The sequence below is a fragment of the Pseudophryne corroboree genome, chromosome 4 (assembly GCF_028390025.1).
Source record: "Pseudophryne corroboree isolate aPseCor3 chromosome 4, aPseCor3.hap2, whole genome shotgun sequence".
NCBI lineage: Eukaryota > Metazoa > Chordata > Amphibia > Anura > Myobatrachidae > Pseudophryne > Pseudophryne corroboree.
Genome location: NC_086447.1, coordinates 909839290 through 909851963, shown reverse-complemented (window position 1 = coordinate 909851963; position 12674 = coordinate 909839290).

Genomic DNA, 12674 nt, shown 5'->3' with positions numbered 1-12674 from the left:
ACATGTAAGTGGTTCCCAAACCACTTTCCACTACTCCAGCCTCTAACATGACAACCACTGTTTTTGCCACATTGCACATGGATAACCTACATCTAAAACGGTATCCGTTCACATGGTCGACCATGTTATGGTCGACAGTCATTAGGTCGACCACTATTGGTCGACATTGACATGGTCGACATGGACACATGGTCGACACATGAAAATGGTCGACACGTGAAAGGTCGACACATGAAAAGGTCGACATGAGGTTTTTTAACTTTTTTTTCTTTTGGGGAACTTTTCCATACTTTATGATCCACATGGACTACGATTGGAACGGTAAAGTGTGCCGAGCGAAGCGGTAGCGGAGCGAAGGCACCATGCCCGAAGCATGGCGAGCGAAGCGAGCCATGCGAGGGGACACGGTGCACTAATTGGGGTTCCCAGTCACTTTACGCAAAAAACAACACTAAAAAAGTTAAAAAACTCATGTCGACCTTTTCATATGTCGACCTTTCATGTGTCGACCATTTTCATGTGTCGACCATGTGTCCATGTCGACCATGTCAATGTCGACCAATAGTGGTCGACCTAATGACTGTCGACCATAACATGGTCGACCATTCATACCGGAACCATCTAAAACATAGTCCAAATTTACATATTAAAAATGTACCAACGGAAAACATTATTGCTGGCCAATTCAATGACACACCAAGTCCAAACTACACATGGAAAAAATACTGTAAAAACACATGACATACAATAAAGTAAGATGTTACATTGGCTGTTGTAGAAAACATTACCAAAACAAATGTATTTGCTGACACAGACTTGAAGTTGGGTGGAATATGCAACGTCACATGACACACATTTAAAAAAAACAAAAAAAAACAGAAGTAATGTCATAGAATGTTAATGCAAATACACATGCTCACCATTCTTCCTTGGCCTATCGGAATCCTGGACATGGGTTGCAGAGACTACTTCAGGAGGTATTACACTCCACATGGGCTCCTCATAGTCCAGATATCTGGCAATATAGGACTGGCCACCACCGGTTTTCCGAGCCGACTTGGCCTCCTTGGCCATTTTGGACTTGACATGTCGCTTTATGTCATAGTACCGTTTGCGGCACGTGTCCTCCGTCCGCTTGACCACCCCCTCACTATTGACAGCAGCAACAACTTTCGCCCACAACACCGTCTTCTTCCGTGTTGGCACCTTGGCGGACACAGGCCCAAATAGCTGCCGCTGATACTTCATCAGCTCCCGCACCAATGCCACATTTTCTGCATAACTAAACTTGACATTCCGCCCAGTCTTAGTAGTGGTGCGAGGCTGCGGAGCACTCTGACTGTCACTATCACTGCCACTTGAGGCTGCTGCAGCAACCTCACCCACCTCCTCCACCTCACTAACCTCACTCACACTCACCTCCTCCACCTGACCGACCTCTCACTCATACCCTCCACCTCACCCACCTCTGAGTCACACATAATTGTGTGTCTAAACACTTAACACAGAAAAAAAAGACAAACAACACACTCCTCCACTACCACTGCACAACTCACACACACACACACACACACACACACACACACACACACACACACACACACACACACACACACACACACACACACACACACAAACACTGACAAGGGACTATAAAGAAAAATAACTTGGACAATAAATGAGACAAAACCACAAAAAACAAGACTACAAGAATGACAAGACGACTTTCAAACACAATACTACACTCAGAAATCGCTACCAACACTCCTCACCAAACCACAAATTCACCTACCTCCACAGCACAACCTCCCTCCTCACCACTAACTAAACCCACGAGGTGCGGACGGTTTGGGGCGTATTTATATGGTTGCGCACAGACACTCCTACATCTGAAACACAACTAATCACGAACGGGGATGAAAAACGAAACTAAAAGTGAAACTGCGGCCGGGGTCTTAAAAAAACCCTGCCGCGTTTAACTTAGAAAAAACCCCGGAAAAAACAACCAAAAGACGTACGCAAATGACAATGACGGCTGAAAATGGGCCAAAAAAACCCGACTGGCATCGACATCGGAAAACACGAAAACCATAAAGTCGACTGCTTCGTAACTTTGCGTATATAGTTTCAAAAAGTTGCATGAAAATGCACCCGATACAAAACGAGTTTAAACACTACACAAACCGACTCAAACACGAATATTAGTAAAGACTGGCCCATGTATCGATTATCGTGGTTTAAACGATATCACCGTCAAAAATAAATACCCCTTGCCGCTAATCACAGAGCTATTTGATAGGGTTCGTGGAGCCCACGTCTTTACTAAGCTCAACTTAAGAGGGGCCTATAATCTTATTCGCATCCGACAGGGGGACGAATGGGAGACTGCCTTCAATACCAGGGACGGGCATTACGAAAATCTGGTAATGCCGTTCGGCCTCAGCAATGCTCCTGCTGTTTTCCAGGGTTTCGTAAACGAAATCTTCCGAGATATGTTATACCAAAGCGTAGTGGTGTACTTGGATGACATTCTGATATTTTCCATGAATCTTGCAGAGCACAGACTACAGGTCAAAGAAGTACTTCTCCATCTACGAAGGAATCGTCTCTACGGCAAGATTTCCAAATGTACCTTTGAGGTTTCTTCAATTCCGATCCTCGGTTATGTCATCTCGGGTATGGAGCTTCGCATGGATCCGGAAAAACTTACTGCCATTCGGGATTGGACTCAGCCTCTCTCTTTGAAAGCAGTACAAAGATTCCTGGGCTTTGCAAATTACTACAGGAAATTCATTAAGGGATTCTCCAACATTGTTGCACCCATTACTGCCTTGACCAAAAAGTGGACAGACCCAAGTCTTTGGCCTCCTGAAGCTGTAGTAGCGTTTGCTCGGTTGAAATCAGCTTTTATGTCAGCCCCGGTACTCCAACAGCCGAATTTCTCAGAACCATTCTTCTTGGAAGTCGATGCCTCCCCAGTCGGCATCGGTGCCGTTCTGTCTCAATACTCTTCTGATGGGAAGCTGCATCCATGTGGTTTCCATTCTCGTAAGTTCTCCCCTGCTGAGCGAAACTACACTATTGGAGATCAGGAACTTTTAGCAATAAAATCCGCCCTAGAAGAATGGAGGTACTTACTGGAAGGTACTAAACATCTAATTACTATTTACACCGATCACAAGAACTTATTGTATATCAAAACTGCCCAATGCTTAAATCCCCGTCAGGCTAGATGGGCGCTCTTCTTCACTCGGTTCTCGTTTGTTATTAAGTACCGGGCTGGGACTCTCACTGCTAAAGCTGATGCTCTGTCTCGCTCACTAACGGCCTCGGATGAAGAGAATTCCTTTGAAAAGAGTTTGATTCTCAGTCCAGTTTCCATTTCGGCAGCTCCCACTTCTCTAGGCCCTCCTCCGGGGAGAATGTCTGTACCAGTTGAATTTCGACCAAAGTTACTGCAGTGGGCCCATGTCTCCAAGTTCTCCGGTCACCCAGGAGTCCAAAAAATGTGCGAGTTTCTGCGAAGGTCATATTGGTGGGACACCATGAAGAGAGATATACAAGATCATGTTAATTCTTGTCCTCAATGTGCCCAGCACAAAACTCTTCGTCTGCCTCCTGCTGGTTTGCTTCGTCCACTGTCCATTCCTAGGAAACCTTGGACCCATATTTCTATGGACTTTATTACCGAATTACCCCTCTCCAAGGGTTGCAATACCATCTGGGTGATTATTGACCGATTTTCAAAAATGGCACATTTCGTTCCGTTGACTGGTCTGCCAACGGCCCCCAAGTTGGCTCTACTATTTATCCAAGAACACTTCCGCCTGCATGGGTTACCTCAGGAGGTAGTCTCTGATCGAGGGGTACAGTTCACTGCAAGATTTTGGAGGGCTCTTTGCTCAGCCTTACAAATAAAACTCAAGTTCTCGTCTGCCTACCATCCGCAAACCAATGGGCAAACCGAACGTGTCAACCAGGATTTAGAGACTTTTCTCCGCGTTTATCTCTCTCCTTCACAGGACGACTGGGTAGAACTGTTACCCTGGGCTGAGTTTGCCCATAATCATTTATATCACTCCTCCACTGGCGATTCCCCATTCTTCATTAATTATGGATTCTATCCACGAGTTCCAGAACTACCACCCCTTCCTTCGGAGGATGTTCCTGCTGTAACTTCCACTCTACGGCACTTTAGTCAAATTTGGAATAGGATTCATGCTAATCTCAAGAAAATCTCTAGCCGATACAAATTCTTTGCGGACAAAAAACGGCGGGCAGCTCCTCAATACAAAGTTGGAGACAGGGTATGGCTCTCTACCCGCAATCTTCGTTTAAGAGTACCCGCTATGAAATTTGCTCCGAGATTCATTGGTCCTTACCCCGTTTTGCAAGTCCTGAACCCTGTTGTCTGCAAATTGGGTTTGCCTTCTCACTTTCGGGTACCAAATTCTTTCCATGTTTCTCTCCTTCATCCTCTCATTTTAAATCGTTTCCATTCGGAGTCTCCTAGCCCAATCCCGGTGGAGACCGAAGCTGGAACAGAATTTGAAATCAAGACTATTCTTGACTCTCGTTACTTTCACAAGAATCTACAATATCTGGTAGAATAGAAGGGTTATGGGCCCGAAGAGAGAAGCTGGGTTAAAGCTTCTGAAGTCTCTGCTCCTCGACTAGTTCGGATCTTTCATTCTAGGCATCCAACCGAAACCAGGAAAGTGTCCAGGGGCCACTCCTAGAGGAGGGGGTACTGTCACAGCCGCGGTGCTGCGGCCGCCGCGCCTACCGCTCCGTGTGCGCTGGGTCTCCCGGTGGTCGTCGCCTCCGGTGGGCTCTGGGTCCCTGCGGCTCGTCAGCGCTGTTCCCAGCTGGCTTCCGGAGTGTGGACGCCGCCATTGCACCCGGCGTCCACGGGAGTGCAGAGAGCGGGTGACGTCATCGGCCCCTTCCGCCAATCAGGCCAGGGCGGGGAATTCAAAAGCAGACGCCGGACAGAGCCCCGGCGCCTGAGTATCGTCTCTTCAAAGTGATCACCAGTGCTACCAGCGTTCAGCGTGTCTCTAAGCTGAACATCTCCTGAGCTTCCAGCATTCCTGTTTATTTCAAAGTGGAACGTCTCCTGAGCTTCCAGCATTTCTGTTTATTTCAAAGTGGAACGTCTCCTGTGCTTCCAGCATTTCAGTTTGTCTCTAAGCTGAACGCCTCCGGTGCTACCGGCGTTCAGCGCGCTCACAAGTTCTTCATTCTTCAGTGTCTTTCAACATCGCTCACAAGTTCTTCATTCTTCAGTGTCTTTCAACATCGCTCACAAGTTCTTCAGTGTCTTTCAACATCGCTCACAAGTTCTTCATTCTTCAGTGTCTTTCAACATCGCTCACAAGTTCTTCATTCTTCAGTGTCTTTCAACATCGCTCACAAGTTCTTCATTCTTCAGTGTCTTTCAACATCGCTCACAAATTCTTCAGTGTCTTTCAACATCGCTCACAAATTCTTCAGTGTCTTTCAACATCGCTCACAAGTTCTTCATTCTTCTGTGTCTTTCAACACCACTCACAAGTTCTTCATTCTTCAGTGTCTTTCAACATCGCTCACAAGTTCTTCAGTGTCTCTCAACATCGCTCACAAATCCTCACACATCGATTTCTTCAGCATCGCTCACAAGTTCTTCATTCTTCTGTGTGCTTCAGCATCGCTCCCAAACCTTTGTCACAATAAAGTTCTTTAGCATTATACACCAATTATAACTGTTAAAGTTCTGCATGAGGAAAACCTATATCCGGCCATCTCTACTCCGACCCAGCTGTGGTTCCTCTTCCCGACCATCGGAAGAACCCCCGAGTTCTCAACACTCCCAACCCAGGTCAGTGACAGTACATTCCTTTCGCAGCTCCCCCAGCTAGGAAAACCTACTCTGCTCCAACTCTGCAGTCCTTTCGGACAGCAAAATTTAAATCCAAATCCAAAGGTTCTTCTACAGCCTTCAAAGGCAATAGAGGTAAACCAAGGAAACCAGCAGCTGCAGGTTCTCAGGAACAGACCACCGGATCTGCTTCCTCAAAGCCTTCAGCATGACCGTGGACTGCACTGCCTGTAAGACAGGCAGGTGGGAGCCCGGTTACGTTATTTCAGTTAGTTTTGGGCAACATCATGCCAGGATCCCTGGGTCAAAGACCTTATCGTCCAGGGATACAGACTGGAGTTTCCGGAACTCCCACCTCACAGATTCTTCAAATCAGGCTTACCAGCTTCTCCAGAAGCAGGTGTGACTTTGCAGGCAGCAATTCCGAAACTGGTACAAACTCAGGTCATTGTCCCAGTTCTACTTCAGCTACAAAACAAAGGTTTCTACTCCAACCTGTTTGTGGTACCGAAGCCGGACGATTCGGTAAGGCTCATTTTAAACCTCAAGTCACTGAACTCGTACTTACAGATGTTCAAGTTCAAGATGGAGTCTCTGAGAGCGGTGATCTCAGGTCTGGAGGAAGGGGAATTCCTGGTGTTTCTGGACATCAAGGATGCGTACCGTCATATTCCAATTTGGCGGCCTCATCAGGCTTACCTACGGTTTGCACTACAGGACTGTCACTACCATTTCCAGGCCCTGCCATTTGGTCTCTCCACGGCACTGAGGGTGTTCACCAAGGTAATGGCGGAGATGATGTTTCTCCTCCACTGCAAGGAGTGAACATAATACTGTACCTGGACGACCTGCTGATAAAAGCACCATCCAGGGAGAGGTTGTTGGACAGCATTGCTCTCTAACTCGACTACTCCAGGATCACGGTAGGAGTCTGAACCTGCCAAAATCCCACCTGGAACCAACACGGAGGCTTCCGTTCCTGGGGATGATACTGGACATGGAGGAACAGAAGGTATCTCTTCCGTTGGAAAAGGCATTGGTTATCCAATCGATGGTGCGGGATGTTCTAAAACAAACCTGGATATCGGTGCATCTATGCATTCGCCTTCTGGGGAAGATGGTAGCCTCTTATGAGGCTCTGCAGTACGGAAGGTTTCATGCAAGGCCCTTCCAGCTGGATCTGTTGGACAAATGGTCCGGATCGCATCTTCACATGCACCAGTGGATACATCTGTCACCAAGAGCCAGGATCTCTCTTCTGTGATGGTTTCAGACTTCTCACCTGACTGAGGGTCAAAGGTTCAGGATTCAAAATTGGATTCTGCGGACCACAGATGCAAGCCTCAGAGGTCAGGGAGCAGTAACCCAGGGGGAACAGTTCCAAGGAAAATGGTCAAGTCGGGAAACCATTCTTCTGATCAACGTTCTGGAGCTAAGGGCCATATACAATGCCCTTCTACAGGCATCGCATCTTCTTCAAGATCACGCCATTCAGGTTCAGTCGGGCAATGAGACGGCAGTTATGTACATAAACCGACAGGGCGGAATGAAGAGCAGAGCAGCAGGTAACAAGGATTCTCCTTTAGGCAGAAAGACAACTGGGAAGCGGACTTCTTCAGCAGACACGACCTCCACCCAGGAGAGTGGGGCCTTCACCCGCAGGTGTTCGAGTCCTTGACACGTCAGTGGGGAATGACACAAATAGACATGACGGCCTCTCAGATCAACAAGAAGCTCATGCGGTATTGTTCCAGGTCGAGGGACCCACAAGCAGTGGCGGTGGACGCTCTGGTGACTCCATGGGTCTACCAGATGGTTTACGTGTTTCCACCTCTTCCATTGATCCCAAGAATTCTCAAAAGAATAAAAACGGAAAAGGTTCAAGCAATTCTCATTGCTCGAGACTGGCCAAGAAGGGCCTGGTACGCAGATCTACTGGAGATGCTCCTAGAGGACCCATGGCCTCTCTGCCTCTTCGCGAAGATCTTCTACAACAGGGGCCTATCGTCTATCAAGACTTACCACGGCTACGTTTGACAGCATGGAAGTTGAGCATCAAATTCTACCCCGGAAAGGAATCCCGGATAAGGTTATTCCAACTGTGATCCAAGCCAGAAAAGGGGTAACGTTTAAACATTACTACGGTGTTTGGAAAAAGTAAGTCTCTTGGTGCGAGAACAGGAAATTTCCTGCAGTGGAATTTCATCTGGGACGTTTTCTGCTTTTTCTGCAGTCAGGTGTGGATGTGAGCCTACGTTTAGGCTCCATAAAAGTCCAGATTTTGGCCTTATCCATTTTCTTCCAGAAACAATTGGCTTCTCTCCCTGAAGTTCAGAAATTCTTGAAAGGTGTTCTGCACATCCAACCGCCCGTTGGCCCTCATTCTGAGTTGTTCGCTTGCTAGCTACTTTTTGCAGAAATGCACACGCTAAGCCGCCGCCTACTGGGAGTGAATCTTAGCTTTGCAGAATTGCGAACGAAATATTAGCAGAATTGCGAATAGAAATTTCTTTGCAGTTTCTGAGTAGCTCGAGACTTACTCCTCCACTGCTATCAGTTCAGTCCTTTTCGTTCCTGGTTTGACATCACAAACACACCCAGCGTTCGTCCAGACACTCCCCCGTTTCTTCAGCCACTCCCGCGTTTTTCCCCGAAACGCCTGCGTTTTTTCGCACACTCCCATAAAACGGCCAGTTTCCGCCCAGAAACACCCACTTCCTGTCAATCACACTACGATCAGCAGAACGATGAAAAAACCTTGTTACGCCGTGAGTAAAATACCAAACTTTTGTGCAAATTTACTTGGCGCAGCCGCACTGCGAACATTGTGCATGCGCAGTTTGCGACTAATCGCTCCGATGCGAAGAAAAATAACGAGCGAACAACTCGGAATGAGGGCCTTTGTGCCTCCCACGGCACCTTGGGATCTCAACGTGGTATTGCAGTTTCTACAATCAGAATGGTGTGAGCCATTACAGGAGGTTGACGTAAAGTTTCTTACGTGGAAGACAGTTACACTGTTGGCCTTAGCTTCAACAAGGGGTGTGTCGGAATTGGGGGCGTTGTCTCACAAAAACTCCTATTTGATTTTTCATGAAGATAGAGCTGAATGAACTCAGAACTCATCAGCCATTTCTTCCTAAGGTGGTGTCTGCGTTTCATATCAACTAACCTATTGTGGTTACGGTGCTTACTGACACCTCTGTTTCGTCAAAGTCCTTGGATGTTGTGAGGGCTTTGAAGATTTATGTGAAGCGGACAGCTTGTCACAGAAAATCTGACTCGCTGTTTGTTCTCTATGATCCCAAGAAAATTGGGTGTCCTGCTTCAAAGCAGTCTATTGCTCACTGGATCAGGCTTACTATCCAGCGGGCTTATTCTACCGCAGGATTGCCAGTTCCTAAGGTACAGGCCCATTCTACTAAATTGGTGGGTTCTTCCTGGGTGGCTGCCCGGGGTGTCTCGGCTTTACAGCTCTGCCAAGCAGCTACTTGGTCAGGCTCGAACACGTTTGCTAAGTTCTACAAGTTCGATACTTTGGCCGCTGAGGACCTTCAGTTTGGTCAATCAGTTCTGCAGGAACCTCAGCACTCTCCCACGCGGTTTGGGAGCTTTGGTACATCCCCATGATACTAATGTGGACCCCAGTATCCTCTAGGACGTAAGAGAAAATAGGATTTTAATTACCTACCGGTAAATCCTTTTCTCGTAGTCCGTAGAGGTACTGGGCGCGCGCCCGGTGCTTCGTGTTTTCCTGCACTGTTACTTCGTTGAGTATTATTGTTGATTCAGCTGTTGCTGTTCCTGCTCAGTTTTGGTTAGCATGGCTTTCCTCTTGTTTGTGTGTGCTGGTTCAGACTCTCACCACTGTTCTGTTACAGCCTTCCTCAGCATATGTCCGTCTCCTCAGGCACAGTTTCTAGACTGAGTCTGGTAGGAGGGGCATAGAGGGAGGAGCCAGTGCACACTATTGATTTATTAAAGTGCCCAAGGCTCCTAGTGGACCAGTCTATACCCCATGGTGCTAATGTGGACCCCAGTATCTTCTACGGACTATAAGAAAAGGATTTACCGGTAGGTCATTAAAATCCTATTTTTTTGCTTTTTTCCCTATTCTTCTGAGAGTATAATGAAATAAGTTTTATTCAGGGGGACATGGCTGGAGACTTACGTTGGAAGATATATTCTCAGATAAACTATACTGAATTATACTTTTGTTGCAGGGTCAATAACTCCAATTTATTTACATTTGGTGTGATATATATTGTCTACACTAGGAGGCGCCCTTGAGATCTTTGTTCTCAATAGCTTTTATTTATACAGTATATCCATCTTATCAGCACCAACACTATGGTCTGTGTGGTCACCACATACTGCACACATCAGAGCTACGTTCCAATAGAATACGTTCTCAGGGGTCGTTCCCAAACCAGCAACTGGAGTGCAGCTATGAGTGCGCAAAGCGGCCGGTGAGGCGCCTCTCTACAAAGAGAAGAGTGCTGCATGTTTTACACTCTCGGTGTGTGAGACATCCTCTACAGTACCCCAGCAGCACTCTCTCAGTGTGTGAGACATCCTCTACAGTACCCCAGCAGCACTCTCTCTCTCAGTGTGTGAGACATCCTCTATAGTACCCCAGCAGCACTCTCTCTTGGTGTGTGAGACATCCTCTATACTACCCCACCAGCAGTCTCTCTCTCTCGGTGTGAGACATCCTCTATAGTACCCCACAAGCACTCTCTCGGTGTCTGAGACAACCTTTATAGTACTCCACTAGCGCTCTCTCTCGGTGTGAGACATCCTCTATAGTACGTACCCGAGCAGCACTCTCTCTTGCTGTGTGAGACATCCTCTACAGTACCCCACCAGCACTCTCTCTCTCTCTCTTGGTGTGAGACATCCTCTATAGTACCCCACCAGCACTCTCTCGGTGTGTGTGACATCCTCTATAGTACCCACAGCACTCTCTCTTGGTGTGAGACATCCTCTATAGTACCCCACCAGCACTCTCTCTCTTTTTGTGTGTGAGACATCCTCTATAGTACCCCAGCAGCACTCTCTCTCGGTGTGTGAGACATCCTCTACAGTACCCCAGCAGCACTTTCTCTCTCTCTCGGTGTGTGAGACATCCTCTATAGTACCCCAGCAGCACTCTCTCTCTCTCTGTGTGTGACATCCTCTATAGTACCCCACCAGCACTCTCTCAGTGTGAGACATCCTCTATATAACCCCACCAGCAATCTCTCGGTGTGTGAGACATCCTCTATAGTACCCCAGCAGCACTCTCTCTTTTTGTGTGTGAGACATCCTCTATAGTACCCCAGCAGCACTCTCTCTTGTTGTGTGAGACATCCTCTATAGTACTCCAGCAGCACTCTCTCTCTCTCTCGGTGTGTGAGACATCCTTTATAGTACCCCACCAGCACTCTCTCTCGGTGTGAGACATCCTCTATAGTACCCCACCAGCACTCTCTCGGTGTGTGAGACATCCTCTATAGTACCCCCCTAGCACTCTCTCAGTCTGTGAGACATCCCCTGTAGTACCCCAGCAGCACTCTCTTTTGGTGTGTGAGACATCCTCTACAGTACCCCAGCAGCACTCTCTCTTGGTGTGTGAGACATCCTCTATAGCACCCCAGCAGCATTCTCTCTTGGTGTGTGAGACATCCTCTATAGTACCCCAGCAGCACTCTCTCTCTCTCTCTTGGTGTGAGAGACATCCTCTATAGTACCCCAGCAGCACTCTCTCTTGGTGTGTGAGACATCCCCTACAGTACCCCAGCAGCACTCTCTCTCCCGGTGTGAGACATACTCTATAGTGCTCCAGCTGCACTCTCTCTGTGTGAGACATCCTCTATAGTACCCCAGCAGCACTCTTTCTCTTTGTGTGTGTGAGACACCCTCTATAGTACCCCAGCGCAGCACTCTCTCTTTCTTGGTGTGTGAGACATCCTCTATAGTACCACACCAGCACACACACACTCTCTCTCTCGGTGTGTGAAACATCCTCTATAGTACCCCAGCAGCACTCTCTCTCGGTGTGAGACATCCTCTACAGTACCCCAGCAGCACTCTCTCTCTCTCTTGGTGTGTGTGACATCCTCTACAGTACCCCAGCAGCACTCTCTCTCTCTCTTGGTGTGTGTGACATCCTCTACAGTACCCCAGCAGCACTCCCTCTCTCTCTTGGTGTGTGTGACATCCTCTACAGTACCCCAGCAGCACTCCCTCTCTCTCTTGGTGTGTGAGACTTCCCCTGTAGTACCCGACCAGCACTGTCTCTTGGTGTGTGAGACATTCTCTATATTACCCCAGCAGCACTCTCTCTCAGTGTGTGAGACATCCTCTATCATACTCCAGCAGAACTGTCTCTTGGTGTGTAAGACATCCTCTATAGTACCCCCGCAGCACTCCCTCTCTCTCTTGGTGTGTGAGACTTCCCCTGTAGTACCCGACCAGCACTGTCTCTTCGGTGTGTGAGAAATCCTCTATAGTACCCCAGCAGCACTCTCTCTCAGTGTGTGAGACATCCTCTATCATACCCCAGCAGCACTGTCTCTTGGTGTGTGAGACATCCTCTATAGTACCCCAGCAGCACTCTTATCATCCTCTATAGTACCCCAGCAGCACTCTCTCTCAGTGTGTGAGACATCCTCTATCATACCCCAGCAGCACTGTCTCTTGGTGTGTGAGACATCCTCTATAGTACCCCAGCAGTACTCTCTCTCTCTTGGTGTGTGACACATCATCTATAGCAGCGGTACACTTCATTCTAACTGCACTGGCCCGTGAGCTCGTGGACTGGCAGCTAAGG